We start from the raw sequence: 20,119 nt of genomic DNA on the forward strand, positions 1-20,119 counted from the left end.
TTTTAAAAGAAAACATTTTGTTACATGAAAGAAGCCAGACACAAAAGACCACATATTGTATGATTCCATTTATATGAAATATCCCGAAAAAGTAAACCCATAAAGACGGAAATCAGATTAGTGGTTGCCTTGGGCTGGGAAGGGAATGGGAAATGTATGTAAGTGCTTAGTGGGTACAAGGTTTCCTTCAGGAGTGATGAATATGTTCTGGAACTAGGTAGATGGTGATGGTTGCACAACCCTGAGAATGTACTAAATGTCAATGAATTGTACAGGTTAAAATACAGATTTTATGTTATGTCCATTTTACCACAATTTTAAAAATTAGAAAATCTTAGACTCTCAAGGAAATAAAAATAAGCCCTCTTGTTTAGAAGGCCATGTGTTTGGTAGACTTCTTTAAACAAGAGAAAATACCATGGTTTGCATGTTTTCTATGCCAAATATTACTATGCCAGCATCTTCAAATATATGTTCATTATTCACATGCTCTAATTTATATGGAAATTATAAGCTCATGAAAGTAATGCTTTTCATAAAAACAAAACAAAACTGAGAGCATAGCTTTATAGTGAACTCAGTTTTTTCTTTGTATGTCCAAGACAAGCTGTACAAGTATTGAGCTTTCTGTAGATCTAATCATGAAGTCTAGAATCTGCAGGAATGGCTGGACAAACAAGGTTCCCAACATATTACTCCAAATAGGCTTCTTCCCTTGGATGGGTCAATTCAAGGTCAAGGCCACCAGGAAGAAATGGACAGCAATTACTCCATGTCTTGCTTAGTTGGACCCCTATAATGTAGAGATTGAACACATTGCTGCTGTAGTTGACTCCTTTCTAATGGAATCTGAAGAGTAAAGCCAAGCCTTTTGACTGGAAAAATGGTGATCCCACCTCCCCCTCAGATGGGCTGAGGGAATACCCATAGACAAAGCCAGAACTGCTTCATATGAGCATGGGAACTTGAACCTGAAGCTTTTACATCACACCAGAGCACAATGAAGATTGTCTAAGTATAACTGAACAAGCGTTGGCTTAAGGCATTGCATTATAGATGCATAGTGAGAACTAGGATTTCCTGTTCCACTAGTGCTTGGAGATTATGTTAGTCTGGGAAACAGGAGCCAAGCTAGGATTAAATATGTGAGGATTTTATCAGGAGGGGCCACCTGTGAAAGAAAATGAGGAGGAAGCCTAACAAGGCGACAGGAGCCATCAGTTCATGAAACAAGTCTGACCCCAGGAGGGTGAAAGCGTCTCAGACTGCCATAGTGTAAGAAAGGTTTGGGAGTCCCTAAACCAAAGTACTCATCAGAAGACTCCTGTGTCTCCTGGAAGTGGGCCTTCCTTAGTATCCCTGCAGCACTCTGTCATTGACTGGAAGCAGCTGGTGGGAAGCATGGCCTTGGAACAAATGTGATGATGGATTTTGGAGCAGAGGAGCTCTCCATCAGTTACAGCCCTGGTAGCTGGTGGCCTGGTAGGCACGTTCTCATGGCAGCCCCACAGGTGGGAGAGGCGCAAGCCAGCAGATGGAAGAGGATCCTAACTGCCCTCCTGGTCACTCTGAGGACTACTCTAGTCTGTCTAACCATCTCAAGGCTGGGCCTGCGTGAGGATGGAATTAAGAGGCCCAGTTGTGCAGTAGGCTTTGCCTCTTTCACTCCCTTCTCTGCACAACACTTTATGGATTTATTAACCAATTAACCCTGCCTGTTAATTAGTTCCTCAAGAGCAATAACATTTTAGCCTTTCTTTCCCCCTCTCCTGTTCTCTAGTCCTCTTTTTTCTCCTTTTTTCTACCTCTTACACAACTTTCCCTCTCATTTCACACTTTTGCCTTTGATGTGCCCACATTACCCCAGGTAATAAGAAGTTGCTGACTCTTGTTGTTTACAGTGTTAACTAGGTCCAAAGGTGAGTGTGATTTTAACCTCGGGTACCATTTCTGACCAGATCCCAAGACCTTGACGTAGGTTGATAAAGGGCAGATTGGAACATGGTCTCCAGCAACTGTAGGTTCGTATCATTTATGTTCTCCATCTCACTTTCTCTTTTATTCTCTTATTTCTTTTTTATTTATTCACTTTTTACACCATGTCCCCTCCATCCTTCCCCCTGCACACACTCAGCCTTGGGCACTCACATTCCTGTAATTTTCCTGCTGCATTGTGATTTTGCTGCCTCTGTAGCTTCTCCCATGGAACCAGACCTGGCTTTCAAGAGGGCAGGAGGGAAAAACCCAGAAGCCACCTTTCCCAGTATACTTGGTCCTAGCACTTACAGCTCCCTACACTAGATCGCAGGATCCCACCTTCCCTAGGTCCTAAATATGCAAGGTCCATGTAAAGTCTCTATGTTGGGCAGGCATTGGGTTGGGAGAAAGAAGAAAAGGGGCCATGTGGCATGTTGGGTGCACTGGGCATCTGCAGCAGAACTGAGGAGAAGATTGGCATTCTGAAAGAGCTTTCTAGGGCTCAGGATTCATAAAACTGTGTCAAGTTAGGGCCTTTGAAAAACTACGTTCCTGCGGGTGGTAGCAATCTGCTCCTGCCCTATGCATATGCTCACTTACCACCATTACAGATTGTGTTCTCAGTGACTGAGTATCAGAGAAATGGGAAACTTAGAGTATCAGAACTTTAGTACCCATTTGTTTTTTTTATCAAGGATACCTAACAATTATAGTCATGTCATTAATTAGTTTACTTCATTGAATCCTCATGGTAATCCTAAGAGGTGGATACCATTAGCACTTCCTTCTTACAGTTGAGGCATATGATAAAAACTTCCCTGAGTTCACACAGCTGGTAAGTAGTAGACCAGGATTCAAACTAGGGCCTCCATGTACCGTCATGCAGGCTGTGCACTGGACAACTCCTGGGATAGCTATTCACAGAGACCATGATGGATTCAGTGGAGTTGTACAGCGCAGAAGTCCTGATGAACCCAGAGTGCTTAAGCACACTGGGCCTCTGACTTAAATGCATGTAACAAGAATGTACATACTTTAAAGAATGTATTCTTTAAGGTAAAAATTAAACATCAAGGAAGAATCAGATTGCTTAGATTGCATTTAAGTGGATATTCATTGTTGTGTTGTGTTTAGACTTTTTATTACTTTGTGCTGTACAGCCTTCAGCTGCTGTTTGTTTCCTGCCAGATTCCCTAGTTTTATCTTCTGGAGTTCCAAAGGGAAGGCATAGAGTTCGAGAAGCCAGTATTGAAGCTTTCCCCCTAATGTTTTTTCTGGATGTGACTCTTGGGACACTGTTACACTACTTCATACCAGAAAAGAACAAGTATGTTGCCAACCTATGTACCCTGGAGAGGTTTTACCTAACAACTGCCAAGTTTTGAGCTTTTTAGATCACTGGGATCTGCCTGACATGATGCCAGCAGCAGTTTCAAATGTCTGTGCTTTCCCTCCTGGAAAGGAGAGTTAATAGAGAGCAATTAGTGTCCATAAAATTACACCAGCACTAATTTATGAGTGATACACCAAAATCAGATTTAGATCTAACTCCGGCCTATTAGAATCTCCCAGAAAATAAGTAAAGATAAAAGCCTAGGAATAAAACAGGAGTGTACAGAAAGGAGGAGGAAGGAATGGAGGAAAGAGCCCAAACCCCTCGTTTTGCCTGGAAAGATTGTGGGGATCATAAGGTGTGTGATAAATGAATCTACAGTCCCATCCCCACCACATCCGTGGATTGCCAGCAGGGGAGGGAAGCACAGATACCTTGATCTTGAGTCCTGCCAATGAATGTATAGTTACATTACATATAAAAAGTGTTAATTTCACAGATTTTTTTTATCAATGCCCTAAAGGTGCACATCTGGATTGTCTTCTGGGGTAGACAGCTGTTCTCTCGGGGTGGGAATAGAGAACTATGAATGGTTCTTTAGTTGTGCTAAAGTCAAATCTAGAAAAACCAGAACAATTTGAGCTAAAACTTTTCTGTTGGCTGTTGTACAAAAGGGTTGGCTTCTTTTGGTGGAGAAATTATTTTTCTGTTAAATATTTTTAGTTGTTTTTTTGTTTTGTTTTGTTTTTTCATTTTCTTGGGGACATTGAAAGTGGAATTTTGAGGCTAGGGAATGGTGGGAGAGAGGATGCAGGAGAGGCTACCCCAGAGCCCTAGGGAGAGATGACCAGAGACAGCCAGCAACTCCCTGCAAAGGTCAGAGGTTGGGGAGGGAGGCCTGGGTTCTAGGAACAGAGATGCTCATCTGACATCTCACTTTGTGTCCTGTTCTGCCCCATAATGGCCACCTATCTGTTGCTTCTCTTTTCACCAAAACACTTCAAAAATCATCTCGATTTATTTGCAGACTTGGGTGAGCACTCACTGTCTTAGGGAGAATCCAGGCTTTAGAACAAAGGGAATCAGAGAAAGGGTTCAGCATCCTGGAGAAGCAGTAATCAGGTAGAGAAAAGTGGGGATTAGGACAGAGTACAGAGAGTGTGAACACTGTCCTCAGAGGCCTGAGAAACATGCAAGAAGCACTGGGATTTCTAGCTGTGCGGCAGGGGGCCTGAGTTACTTTGCTTGAATATTAAAGGAGGGAAGCCTGGAGAACTTGAAGACCTCTTGATTTCATTAGCAGGAACCCAAAGGGGGTAGTGAAATCTTAGCTGAAGCTCTTCTCCTTGGGTTATGAAGGGACCTTGTCCTTATACATTGCCCCTCTACCTCCTCGTTCTCCCTCCTACTCTGCAAAAGACATCCAAGGAGGAAAAATGAGTTTAATACAACTCTGGAAAAAATGTGAAAGAGAAGAAGAGAAGAAGGAGACGGGGAAAACACCAGAAAGTTTCTGAACTGCTTCCGGATGTACATAATCTACCTATCTCTCGAAAAGTGGTCGGGGGGGGGGGGGGGAGATGACCAAACCTGCAAGCACTCAACTGTTATTATTAAAATGTTAACGAAACATCACTTCAGTGTTCCATTTACTGAGCCAGAAGTCACTGGATTATTCGTTCAGGCTTTTCCAGTCACTTTGTTTGCAATACGAAGTGTTTGCCTATCCCCAAGACCTCTGCCAGCTTTGTCCTGCCCTAGAGGGCAAGTCAACTGCTAGCCTTCCCCATTGTGAATAAATGGGTTGTGAATGTCACTGGCCAAATTCTGAGATACAACAATGTCAGTGAGAGACCACCCCAAAAAACTAGAAGGATAAGTTTGCTCAGGAGCCCACACATTTTTAACAGCCCTATCGAGGTGTAATTGACATACAATAAGCTGCACTTATTTAAAGTATACAATTTGTTAAGTTTCAACAGATGGATGCACCCCTGAAATCATCTCTACAATCAAGATAGGGGCCCATTTTGCTAATAAACATGTATGGATGTTTCCCGGAGATGGTTTCTTTTTGAGTCAAGTATCTCATCAAATGAAATAAACTTACTCAAATGTTTTAACAAAAAGCATCTGTATTGTGACTAAGCCCCCTCTTCTGTGGTTCTGTTGGGCTCTATCAGTGGGAAATTTGACAAGATTCTGATGTTGATTTCCTTGATTCTCAAGCAGAGAACACCTGTGGAACTTGGAAAGTGTAGACACGTCTATGTGGGGTAGGAGTCACACTAGGGTTCCAACATGCTCAGCGTAGGCTCTCACAATGTTAAGCAAATGAAAGCGGTGGAATGGAAACAGGAGGAAAAGTGGAAAATGCCCCGTGCTGAGCCACTTGGGCTGTAGCAGGAACTTTAAAAGGCCCAGGCAGCCAGGTGGTCACACTCGGGGAGAATCAGGCATTAGCACACAGGACTAAACTATTTCCATCCTGAAGGCCAAACGCAAAATTCAGCCCTATGGGATCATGCAAGAAATGAATTCACTGAAACAGTAGGGAAGTTTGAACAGGAATAAAGCATTTCTTTCAAACTGGAGTTTTAAACATACATAGGAAACCAATTCCATGTTTCCAGTCACACATCTTTGCTTTCAGAGCTTCTCTCTGACATACAGCAACTGGCCTTAGCAAAGAGAAATGAAAACACAGCAGGCACTGAAATCAGCCTTCAAAATCCTAACTCCTTCCTGCTGTACAGCTCAAACACTCTATTTGAATTTGCAGTTATTTGAGCTTTTGCATTTTAGAAGGGTATCGCCAGACAGAGGAAAGAAAGGCATTTCATTTTCAAGGAATAAAAATGTTTGAAGTGTTCTATTACTCATTTGAATAGCATTAACATTCAGGAGGGATTTATGTAAAGGTCCTTAGTATCTAAAATTATGTCTTCATTTTGGAACACAGAAGCTTCAGTGTAAATGTTCTACCCTGAATTTCTTAGAGTGACAATCACTGTGGCAACACCACCACATGTTATGCAGATGTCTGCCCAAAACCAGTTGACTTTAAATTACAATTTTTAAAAGATTTGGCTTGGACACATAGGAAATAACACCACTAAACCATAAAATTTCCATTCATACCGTGGGTCCTCGGTAAAGGCTACACAGGGGTTTGCCTCCCTGTATAGAGAGGGCTCTACCTTTCCTATCACATCAAACTTATGTAGAGAATTGTCTGTGTGTACTTCCTCTGCATCCTCTCCTAAGCGCCTATCCCATATCTTTATAATCTATGTCTGCCAGCAGCATGCTACTAAATTGTTCTCACCAAATCACCGTAACCTCCTAGATGCCAAATCCAATAGTTTATTTGTAGTCTTCATCCTTCTTGAGCTTTCAGCAGCATTTGTACAGTTTACCACTGCTATGAGTTGAGTTGTGTCCCCCTCCCAAACTTTATATGTTGAAATTTTAACCCCCAGTATCTTTCCATGTGATCTTATTTGGAAAGTGGGGTCATTGCAGATGTAATTAGTTTAAAATGAGATCATACTGGAGTAGAGTGTACCCCTAATTCAGTATGACTGGTGTTGTTATAAAAAGGGGAAATTTGGAAACAGACATACAAAGAGGGAAGACTATAGGAAGAAATACAGGAAGATACAGAGAGAATGCCCTGTGAAGATGGAGTTTGGGGGTGATGCCAAAGATTGCCAACAAAGTACTAGAAGGTCTAAGAGAGGCATGGAACAGATTCTTCCTCACAACCCCAGAAGGAACCAACACTGCCAAAACCTTCATCTCAGACTTCTAACCTCCAGAAGTGAGACAATAAATTGTTGTTTAAGCTACCCAGTCTGTGGTACTTTGTACAGTAGCCCTAGGAAGCCAATAAAACCACCATTCCCTGAAATCTTCTTATTCCAGGGCTTCTGATAGAGCACTCTCCTTGAGGTTCCTCCATCTCTCTGATCAACTATTTCTTCTCTATCTATTTCACTTCCTCTATCTACTCCCTAAATGTCTGTGTTTCCTAGAATTCCATCTTCATCCTCTCCATGGAGAGGCCGTATAGTAAAATCACAAGTTCTGGAGTCAGCTTTCCTTACTGGGTGACCTTGGGCATGTGTTTGATCACCCCACTTGCAAACCAGTAGTTCCTACTTTAGAGAGTTGTCCTAAGGAGTAAACTGTTTCATATATATTAAGTGCTGAACATGTAAGTCCTCTATAAACATTTGCTATAATTATTATCTTTTCTCCTTCCACACCTCCTCTTTCATAATCTCAGTTTCTATTTTTGTAGTGGGTGTTTCTTATTCCTTTTGGCCACACTGAACATTTAACCTTCTTCCCACTGTAAAAAATCCTGCCTCCTACTATGTAGGCCATATTGAGAGTCATGTTCCTAGCCTCTCTTGCACCTAGGACATAGGCATTTCAATTATACCCACACCTGACTGAGTTGGGAGCCAGTGAAGGAAGAAGGAGCCTCTCATGGAGCCCTTCTGGCAAAGATGGAAACAGCATCTCCAGGATCCAGAGGCAGCTGTGGCAGAGGTTGATGATAATGTCTAATGGCACATGTTGGCAGTGTTGGTGGTATGAGCTGCAGAGGCAGGGCCCAGCCCTGCAGTGTGATTTGGAAATTGTTTCTCATCATAAGTCTCTAAGCCTGGTATTTCATTGTTCTAGAGATTCTGTGAGCTACCTATTATCTCTAATTATTTTCCTGTTTAACCAGGGTTGGTATCTGTTGTTTGTAATCAAGAACCCTGATAGATAAAACTTCCGTTGCAATGATCATATATTTTGATGATTCCCAACCCTAAATCTTCAGCCTCTACTTCTCACTTGGAATTCCACCTGGACTTCTCCAGCTATATATTCTAAAAATGACCTTGAGATAAACATGTGCATAACCAAATGTAATAATTTAATGATCTCAAATTCCTGGAAACTTACTTTATCACTTAATGGGATTACCAGATCCTCAAATGACCCTCAACTTGGGTTAGGTATGGGGTGGGTATTGATATAGGGGCCAATGCCTTACCAACTTCCCAAACTAGGAAGAAAAAAGATTTCTGTTGAAAATATGAAAACAGGGCGCCTGGGTGGCTCAGATGGTTAAGCGTCTGCCTTCGGCTCAGGTCATGATCTCAGGGTCCTGGGATCGAGTCCCGCATCGGGCTCCCTGCTCCTTGGGAGCCTGTTTCTCCCTCTGCCTTTCTCTCTCGCTCTGTCTCTCATGAATAAAAAAAAAAAAAAAATCTTTAAAAAAAAAAAAAGAAAAAAAGAAAATACGAAAACAAAAACAAAACAACAAATGCATGAACTCAACATCAGTTAACAAATTAAAATATTCCAGGGGTATCTGGCTGGCTCAGTCAATAGAGTATGTGACTCTTGATCTTGGGATATGAGTTTGAGCCCCACATTGGGAGCAGAGTTCACTTAAAAAAAAAAAAGAGTATACCTGAAATTAATATTACATTGTATGTTAAGTAACTGGAACTTAAATAAAAACTAAAAGAAAGAAAACTAAAAATGAAAAAACCCACCACATTCCAGTTCTAGTTGTTCCATAATAGCAGAAGAGTTACAAATATTTTTTTATCAGAATATAAGGTAAAAGCCCATCATTACAACATTCAATTAATCTGTAAACCCCCTCCAACTGTTTTAGTCACACAACAACCAATTTAGAAATCTGAATAACTCTGGATTCTAATCAAGTCTTATAAATCCCACCTTCAAAAATCTTAAAACCACCCACGTTCACCCCTTAGTCCTTTCTCCATTTCTTTTGGTTTTTCTGTTGGTTTAATCATCTCTAGTTTGTCATATGCAATTTCCACCTTATAGGAGATTGTATTTCTTTTTATTGCCTATCCCTCAATCTCGGCCAGGCTGGGAGCCCACCTACACCAGTGTTCACTATTGCTCTTTTCTCTTACTTTCCCTACCAGCGATCTATATCTAGTCTTAAGATAGGGAAGGAGAACATTGTGTAACTTGCATACATTGTGTAACTTGTTTTATAAGGTAATGTAGTTTCCAAATATTTGTTTCAAGTCTGGACCAGAGTTTATGAAGAACTTGGCATCTTTGGTCTCTAATTCCTCTATAATAACCTCCCCCAATAGTGATCCCATGTAGCTGCCAAGGTTGGGTGAGGGAAGGAGACAGGGCACAGGGAACCTATCGTTTAATCGTTAAAAATATTATCTCACTACATATAAGATGCTCTCCAGAATCTCTCATCTGCAGAAATTATATGTGTGAAAGAATCCCGGGAAAGCAGCCAACAGATTGTTGAGAAAATGACCAAATGGAAGCACGTATGACATGGAATAGTCAGTGGGGTGTTCACCTTAGGGTATATAGTGGCCAGTGAGCCTTTGGTCTCTCAACAACAGCATTTGCGGTGAAAGGTTTTAGAGCCATTTGGAGTAGGATAAATAGCACTGTTTTTGGACTCATGAAGGGAGCTAACATGGATTGGGATCTACTGTTGAGATTCAATTCTCCATGAATATTTTCACATTTCTACACTATCTGGGCTTCCTGAACAAAGAGCACCACCAAATTCCGTTAAAGGATGATTTAATGGCAACAAACCTAGGGAATTAGAAAGTATTGCTCTGGAAAGATTTAGAGATTTCTTTTCACTGGAGCCATTTGCCCCTCCTTCCTGGAAACATTTGCTTATATTCCAGAGTAAAGATATGGTATCTCTCTGTTTATCTCTTGATAAGAGAATGGGCAGATATGCCTGAAGCCTGATAGAAGCTTCAAGTTTAATAATTTGGGGGTTCTTCTTTGGTGCAACCCTGTTGCACATGCATTATAGCATCAGGCTCTTACCATGTTGCCCTGTGGGACTTGGCACTTGGGGAACCAGTGTCCAAGTGCTCTGTGAATAATAAAGCAGTCTGTTCTCTGAATCCAGAGATCTCATGTTTCCTGTCAGAATATGAATGAATACACACGTGTGTGCATGCAGATGCACACACACACATATATACACACATACAGACCATGTGGCAAACCTACCACTATCTAAAATAGTATGAACTATTCTGATCACTTCATAGATGGGAAAACTAAAGTTCGAGGAAGTAACTATTTTCCTAAGGTCAATCTGATGGGTTACAGAGCTGGGTTTCAAATCCAGCTATTTAACACTAAAGTATGTACTCTTTGTATTCTAATACTTCCCACTCTGCTATTGACTTGTGCCACAGAGGACAAGTCATTTTTCACTTTCCCCACATTTAATGTGAACGGATTAGATTATATGACTGATAAGGTCCATTACAATTCCATCATTTTAAGATTCTGTATTTCCCCTCCTGCCTTGTTTCCAAGTTCTCCCTAAAGGCACCCTCCACTCTCCCCTACTGTTCTACTATGCACAGCACAAACACCCTTATCTTTAAATCTTTGTCTAGGTGTTTTTTTCCACCTGGAAGTTCTCCTTATCAACTTCCATTTGTCAAGTTCCTATTGAACTAACAAGGCACTGAGAATCATTAACAGAGTCTTGGCGATAGCTCTCCCACAGTACCCATTGTCTGCAATATTCATTTGCCCCACGTTGTATTTGGCCTCTAGTACTTCACCGACCATTTTGTTTGTTTCATAGATACTTCAAAATAAAACAACAGTGTGTAGCTATTTATTTTCATGGCATCTTGCATCTAGGTTGACAACAGAAAGTCATAACAGGAAACATGCATGTTAAAGATGAATCAAGCAGTACATGTCATAAATGATAACAGAACTATCCTTTTCTCTTGTTTAAACATCAATAAATTATAGCCCATAAGTACGTTCATTCTGTCATTATGCCAAAGAGCATGTATTAAGTGCTACTCTTTGCCATGCATTGTTCTTGGTGCTAGGAAAACAGTCATGAACAAACAGATGTTTCAAAAAGTTTACAGTCCATTTGAGGAGGTAGGGAGGGTAGACATTAACTGAACACTTATGGTGGTAGGCAGGTTTCTAAGATGACCCCAACAATCCCCGCCTTCTGGTATCCAGACCCTTGTGTAATCCCCTCCCTTGTGTGGGGGCTGAATTTAGCAAGTTACTTCTGGAGCTCTGAATAGAATACAGCTGAAATGGTGGGATATCATGTTTAGATTACAAAAGACTGTGAGTTCTGTCTTGCTAACTCTCGTCTCACTGGCTCTCTCTTCTCCTCTTCACTTCAACCATGTTGGGAGATTCCCTATAGGAAGGCCCATGTGGCAAGGAGCCAACTGCTCATAAAGAATTAAGGCCTCAATTCAACAGTCTGTGAGAAAGCGAATCCTGCCAACAACCAGGTGAATAAGCTTAGAAGTAAATCTTCCTTAGTTGAGTCTTTAAATAAGATGACATCCCCAGCTGACACCTTAATTACAGTCTTGTGAGAGACCCTGAAGCAGAAGACTCAGCTAAGCTGTGCCCAGAGAATCCACACAAGCTGACCCATGGAAACTGTGAGGTAATAAATGTGTGTTGTTTTAAGCTACTTAGTTTTGAGGAGATTTGTTACATACATTCACATAAATGAATATGTAACTACAAATGATAAGTGCTATGAATTAAAAGAATGGAATTAGAGATTGTAATAGTGTTTCCTAGTTTAATTTTAGGTTTAGATTTCCGCCACTAGATGGAATTTAATTTTATCAAATGAATGTAGTTTAATGGTCCTTTTTAGTGATGTTAAAGAAAACATTTGCAATAATAATTTGTACTTGAATATATTCTTATGTGAAGAGCTCTCACTAAGCTCAACTACTGAACTTAAAAAAAAAATGATTCTGTGTTACTAAGGTATTATTCAAACCTCCATTTAGGCAAATAAAGCTTAGATGGTACCATGGTCTCTAGCAGCTTCAGGCTCTCATCACTTCTTTCCTTCATCTCATTTTCTGTCTTCATTTCATGTTCCCTTCACACAATAACTCTTGGGTACTCACCTTCCTATAATCCTTCTGCTGTCTATGTTGTGGCCAAAGTTGCATTTTTACAGAGATTATTAAAATGGTTGGATTATTAAAATGGAAGGATTTTCTCTACTCTTCAGAGTAAAAGAGAAGTTGGGGTCCTAGACTCCAAGAAGACCGTAAGGAATTAAGCTGGTCCTACAGTGTGGCCACAGACTAGGGGCTGAGGACGGACATGGCCATTTTGGGACACTGGCAGCTCAAGGGTCCATAGTGAGTGGTATCTTGTATATTAGATTCCTATGGCTGCTATAACACATTACCACAAACTGGATGACTTAAAATGACAGAAATGTATTCACTCACAGTTCTGTTGGCCAGAAGTCCAAAATCAAAAGGTCCTCTTTCCTAAGGCTCTAGGGGATAATCTGCACCTTGTCTCTTCCAGCTTCCAGAGGCTGCAGGTATTCCTTGGCTTGTGGCCGCAATACTCCAACCTCTTTCTCCATGATTATGTTGCCTCCTCCTCTTCTTTGTGTGTCTGTCTCCCCTGTGTTTTTCAGTCTGATCTCCCTTTCTCTTATAAGAATACATGTGGTTACATTTAGAGACCATCTAAATAATCCAGGATAAGCTCTTCCTCTCGTGACCCTTAACTTAAAGTTATATCTATAAAGACCTTCTTTTTCAAATAAGATAACATTCACAGTTTCTAGGGATTAAGATGTGTCTTTTTGGAGGGTGCCATGCAGCCCACTATATCTATTTTTATTCTGTTTTCTCATGAGCATTGTAATTTTTTTCTGTTGTCTTGAACTTTTCAGTCATGTGTGATCAGACCTACTCTTGTTTTGGTAAAGATACTCATCTACTTGAGATGAAGATGTCAGGAGAAGTCCTGCTGAATGTTAGATAGGGAGGAAGCCTGAAAGGAGAAAAAGTAGGCCAGAACAAGCCAGTCAGCTGAAATGATCACACACACACACACACACACACACACAAAATAATAAAATAAAATAAAATAAGAAATAAATTTACACTTTTGGAACAATGTCAGCATTTCCCAGGGATTCCCAGAGGACTGAGATCAGAGAACCCAACAAACCACTGGACTTTATGCCACTACATAAGATAGGGGGTGCAAATTAGTATTATTTGGATATTTAAAGGAAGTGTAGATCACCCCTGACTTTGGGAACTACTAAGTTACATGTATTTCCATAGTGTTTTGTTTTTATAATAAATAAGGATAAGCATTATTTTTAAAGGCTTCTTTTGACTGAAATACTTAATTTAATCAAAATATTCAATTCTATTTTAAATGATTTTCTCTTTCATAGTCTCTGCTATTTATTCTAGGCAGCTATTTTCTCTCATTACTGGATCCAAATGATCTTTCTGCATAGTCAGTACTTCAAACTGATTACCCCATCACAGAAATGGAGTAGAAAAGTACATGGCTGCAAAACAGCTGACACATCCCAGGAAAGACTTTCTTAAACCACCCACTCTATCTTTTCCTAGGAATGTATTTTGACATTGAACAGAGATTATTCAGGGCAAGAATCATCTGGATCTTGGACACTCTTCCTGCGCTATTGCAGGGCAACTCTAAGCCATTTGAAACACATACTGGGTTTGTTTGTTTGTTTGTTTAAAAACCAAGTCAGGAGGCGTCTGGGTGGCTCAGTCATTAAGCATCTGCCTTCGGCTCAGGTCATAATCCCAGGGTCCTGGGATCGAGCCCCACATTGGGCTCCCTGCTCAGCGGGAAGCCTGCTTCCTCTCTCACACTCCCCTTGCTTGTGTTCCCTCTCTTGCTGTCTCTCTCTCTGTCAAATAAATAAATAAAATCTTAAAAAAAAAAAAAGAAAATGAATACACTCATTTGAAAAGATATATGCACCCCTATGTTTATTGCAGCATTATTTACAATAGCCAAGATATGGAAGCAACCCAAGTGTCCATCCATAAATGAATGGGTAAAGAAAATGTGGTGTATGCATATACACACACACACAAAAAAAATGGAATATTAGCCATAAAAAGAATGAAATCTTGTCATTTGTGACAACATGGATGGACCTAGAGGGTATTATGCTAAGTGAAATAAATCAGGCAGAGAAAGACAAATACAATATGATTTCACTTATATGTGGAAGCTAAAAATAAAAACAAATGAACAAACAAACACCAAAAAGAAACAAACAGGCTCATAAATAAAGAGAATAAAATGGTGATCGTCAAAGTAGAGGGGTGTAGGGGGATGGGCAAAGTAGGTGAAGGGGATTAAAAGCTACAATCCTGCACATATAAAATAAGTTAGGGAGATGAAAAGTACAGCATAGGGAATATAGTCAATAATATTGTAATAACTGTGTGTGTTGTGTGTTGACAAATGGTAACTACACTTATCATGGTAAGCATTGCATAATGTATAGATCTATTGAACCACTATGTTGTATACCTGCAAATAATGTAATACTGTATGTCAACTATAATTCAATGAAAATAAACCAAGTGCCCATATATATGTGTAGGTCTACTACTAGACTCTGTCCTTGCTCCAATACCGAACTGCCTTAATTACTTTATAAATATTTATATCCAATAGTGTAAGTCTTCCAAGTTTGTTTAAATGTGTTGTTCTTACTCTAACTTGTGATAGATGCTTAAGTCATGGATTTTTCAGCTTCTGTTTCTTAATGTATGCATTCAAGGGTATAATTTCCATTTAAGCATGGCTTTGATTGCATTCTGACAATTTTGTGTGTCTATTTTTCATTATCATTCAGCTCAAGCTATTTCTAACATAACTGTTGGGAATTCTTCTTTGCTCTAGGTTTCTTAAAGTGTATTTCCTAATTTCAAACAATAAAACATTTTCTAGGGAGACACACACACACACCCCTTAACCTATTCTGTATTACATCAACCCTTTGAAATTTATTGAAATTCCTTTATGGCTCATTATATGGTCAATGGTAAGATTTCCATGTGCATTGAAGAAAATGTGCAGTCTACAGTTTACAGTTGTTGAATGCAGTGTTCCATATAAAATCAAGTTTGTTAGTCATGTTTTTCAGTTCTTCTGTATCCTCACTGAGACTGTGTTTTAAAATTTTCCACTGTAATTGTGGACTTGTCTTTTTTGTTTTGTTTTAACACTGTGTAATTAGGTGCATGCCAATTTTCTTGGTATATTGAGCCTTCATCATTATGAAACATTCTTCTATTTTGTAATAATGCTTCTTGCCTTAAAACCTACTTCATCTTGGGGCTCCTGGGTGGTGGCTCAGTCGTTAAGCATCTGCCTTCGGCTCAGGTCATGATCCCAGAGTCCTGGGATCAAGCCCCGCATCGGGCTCCCTGCTCAGCGGGAAGCCTGCTTCTCCCTCTCCCACTCCCCCTGCTTGTGTTCCCTCTCTCGCTGTGTCTCTCTCTGTCAAATAAATAAATAAAATCTTAAAAAAATAAAAATAAAAACCAAGTCAAAATCAGAGTTATAATGTGAAGCATTTGCTCTATTCAGGCCAATGGACATGTAGAATACTGCTCAGACCCATAGAGAGAACAGTGAGTATATTTATATTATTTCTGATAGTTCTTTTTAAGCTTTTTTCTTCTAACTCCATCATCTGTCATTTCTGGGTCTGTTTCTATCAACCGATTTTTCTCTGGGCTATGAGTTCTTTTCCCTGTGCCATTGAATGTCTAGTAATTTTTATTGGACGTCAGACTTAAATTTCACATTACTGAGTGCTAGATATTGTTTTATTCCTGTAAAGATTGTTTGACTTTGTTCTAACAGGGAGTTGTTTGCAGACTAGCTTGATCTTTTCCAAGCTTGCTTTGAAGATTTTCTTAGGATATGTCTAGAGTAACCTAACTGTAGATCAAGTTCAGCCCCTATTAACATTTGACCTATCTGGGGTCTCTACTAAACTCCCCACATATTTAGCAAGGTCTTTCCACTGGGGCTGGTAGGAACCTGATTCAGTCTTGATCCTGTGTGAGCTTTGGGAACTATTTGGCTTACAGTTTCCCAGAAATTGTTCTTTCCCAATTCTTTGCCCAGCCCCAGGGAGTTTCACCCTTTGTATGTACAGACTGATAGCCAAAGTCTCAAAAGGGCCTCTATGCAGATTTCTGGGTCTGTTTCTCTGCAAAACCGCCTTTTCTCTACAATTCAGGATCCTTGTCTCCTCAATTCAGAAAGACCATCAGGCTCTGCTTGGCTTCCCTTTCCTGAGCCACTGCCAAGAGTTTGTTTCCAAAAGAAAGGACAATTATAGAGTTCATCTTGTTTTATTTCCTTCTCTTAGACAACATAGTACTGCATTGCCTATTACCCAATATCTGAAAAAGGTGTTGCATTTTTTGTCAAATTATCTCAGTGTTTTGTTTGTTCTTTTTAATGGCGGACAAGGAGTAGTGCAGATCCATAGTAGTTAGTCTTTTAAGAGCCACAGTCTTACATTCAAACTCTCTTATCAGGGATTATATCCACCTGTATACTCTACATTTTGGCTGAGAACAAATGAGTCCAAGATCTATAGCTCACACTGAATCAGACTTAAGTTCTCTAAACAGGTGTTATAAACAGTTTAGCTTATAGTAAATTTGGCAAGGTTTATCTTCAGAGTCAACTGCCTTGTACTTCTGAATCCTTTTATCTTCAAGTTCCTGTAGTCTCAAAATCCTTTCTATCAAGAACTTTTTCTCAGAAAGTCTAAAACCTTTTAATAATGATTAAGCCTTAACTGAAGGAAATGAAGCTCCAGTGCTGATACATTTCAACAGATGGTGGAGACTTTGAGGCAGGCAGGAGAGACACCTGGTGGGATTCTTCTACAGAGTTGCCTATTTGTAAACCCAGAGACAGTCCTAGTTTCAAGCAAATCAACTCCTTATTTCTCTCAAATAAAAACACACCATTGCTTGAATTGAGATCTGCTTCCACTGAGGGCTTTTCTGCTTCTCAGTAAGAGTTCAAGTCCTTGAATTTCACGATTTGTGAATTACACAAATCTTGTGACTGATCTTCACCCAGAAGGTGTGCCATACAAGTTGTTGGATGCCATGTACAAAGCTCCAAAGTTTAACTAGACTCTGTGTGTGTATGTGTGTGGGTGTAAGAGAGAGAGAGAGAGAGAGTGTGTGTGTGTGTGGCAGAGGAATTTCCACTGAACTAATGTTCTGTCCTTCCAGAACTTCACAGAAGCAATTCTGCAAATGTCATACCAGTGTCCACGTGTGGAACCATTAGGGCCACTTGCATAATTCAGTATTGCATTATCTGAACAAATAACCCCCTAGAATTGTAGCATTTAGCTCACTGATTGAGCCAGACTATCAGTTTAAATAATCTCTCTTTCTGTGTGGAGCTAAGGATTAAATTGACAGTTTGTACCCATGAAAAAGGTTGTTATGCCTTCAGCAATACATGGCCAGCTAATAAGCTTTTAAAAAAATCAGCCAATGTAAGCCATGTTCCCATTGAAATCTTATTGATTCTTCAAGGCTCAGCTCAAATACCACTTCTTACAAGAAGTTGTGATGGTTCGTTTTACATGTCAAGTTGGCTAGGCTATAATTCTGGGTTATTAAATCAAATACTAATCTAGATGTTGCATTGGAGGTAGTCTGTAGATGTGATTAACATCTATAATCAATTGACTCTAAGTAAAGGTAATGTAGGTAGACCTCATCTAATCAGTGAAGGTCTTAAGAGTAAAAATTGAAGGTTATGGGAGAAGAGATTCTGCCTCAAGCCTGTACCCTTAACTCATATCTGAGTTGCCACCTGCCAGCCTGCCCTAGAGATCTTAGACTTGCCAGCCTCCATATTGCATGAGCCAATGCCTTAAAAGTCTTCAAATACATATATTTATAATTTATATTCTATGTGCATAGCACACATCTAATATATATATAAATATATATTAGATTCTGTTTCTCTGGAGAACCCTGACTGAAACAGAAGACTTCTATGACATCTCCAACCCAAAGCAATTTCTCCTTCCTCTGACTTAGCACTCATCATACACTACTTTTATTTTCATGAACTCATGTCTTCTCTCCCCAAATACATTAAGAGCATATATTTATAATATATCCAGGACAGACTAAGTAGCTATAATTAAGACTCAAAAGTAGAGTGGCTTTTAAAAAAAATTTTTTCCCCTCTCTTTCAGCATTTAGTAGGGTGAGCAGTCAGGTTGATAGGTAACTGTTCTCCACATGGTCAGAAAGCAACCAAGGATCCATATTGTTTTTCTGTCACTTCCATGAGTGTTGTCCTTGTCTGATCATAGTCCCAAATTTATCTCTTGGTATTTTTAAAAAAATATTTTATTTATTTGACAGAGAGGGAGAACAAGCAGGGGGAGGAGCAGAGGGAGAGGGAGAAGAAGGTGCTCTGCTGTGCAAGGAGCCTGATGTAGGGCTCAGTCCCAGAATGCTGGGATCATTACCTGAGCCAAAGGCAGATGCTTAACCGAATGAGCCACCCAGGTGCCCCTATCTCTTGGTATTTTAAGGAAATTTCCAAAGCCGTGTAATTCTTAAGTCCACTGGGCTTCTGCCAGGTCCCCACATTCCAGCTTTCAGCACAGTTGGCAAAGTATTTGAAAAGTACTTATATTGCCTTACTTCCTTACCAACAATACTACAATTGTAATCGTTTTATCTTTCCACCCCAGAATTTGCCAACACCACTTCATTGCACCTTTCAATGCATGGAAACTATCAAAGGGAACCTGTTCCTGTCTCTCAACCTCCAGAACCATGGAGACTCTGGCAGCTAGTCAGTTGCTAAAACTGTTGGATGGTTACAAAGAAGGACCTCCAGGAAACCCTCAGACTGGCTAAGTGATTAGCACAAGAAGTATAAGCATCAATTCAAGATCCTTCTCACTTTAGTCCCCTCCCTCTTATTGTTATTTACAGCTGCTTTGGTTATACTGAGACACTTCTCCCTACACTCCAGTTATCTCCCCAAAAGCCAAGTCAGATGAATATATAAGTCATAAAAACAAAGTTAGCTATGGCCAACTCTAGTACTAAATTCACCGGCAAGGGGTTAAGTCCTAAAGGGAGTCGATAGTGGGAACCACCTCGCTTCTTCAGAATGCTTTCTGATGGAATAAAGCTGTTCACTAAGGCAGAGGTTCTCAAAGGGCTGCCCTTGGACCAGCAGCATAAGCATCACTGGGGAATTTGTTAGAAATGCAAATTCTTGGATCCCAGCACACTCCTGCTAAATCACAAACTTGGGGAATGGGGTCAGCAATCTGTATTTTAACAGCCCTCCCAGTGACTGACTCAAACAAAAGATTGAGAACTATTGTACTGAACAGATCTGGGAAAACTCCATCCCCTTTCCATCTTGAGCAAAGGTCTTAGAGTAACACCCAAACTGGACACCCTAATACCTCAGTCCAGACCCATAGAAGAAGCCATAGCCCTTGCTGTGTCTTGGTTCTACATATCAATGTCTCAGGGAGTCTATCTAGATCACACCTACTAGTTTCCCTTCCTTACTGCCCTTGCTTCTCATTCCTGAGCCCTGCATAGCCCCTTTGCCTCTGACTTGGTTTGGGCCTTGCTAGCCAAGCCCTCTATATTAGTTGCCTTGTCTGGTTTGTCTCTTTGGTTTCTGAACCAACCTTTCCCCTGGACCCTATCTGTTTCCCCTTTGCTCCAAGCCCTGCAACTATTGGTCAGCTCTGGTCCATTCCAGACCCCACACTTTCTGGGAAAGGGAGCCAGAACGCCAAATTAACTTTTTCCTTTTTTTAAAAAAAATCAAGTTACTAGGCTGGCTGATCAGGGAAATGATTTAGATGAATGATGAAAT

This window comes from Neomonachus schauinslandi, chromosome 10 (genome assembly GCF_002201575.2).
Source record: "Neomonachus schauinslandi chromosome 10, ASM220157v2, whole genome shotgun sequence".
NCBI classification, from domain to species: domain Eukaryota; kingdom Metazoa; phylum Chordata; class Mammalia; order Carnivora; family Phocidae; genus Neomonachus; species Neomonachus schauinslandi.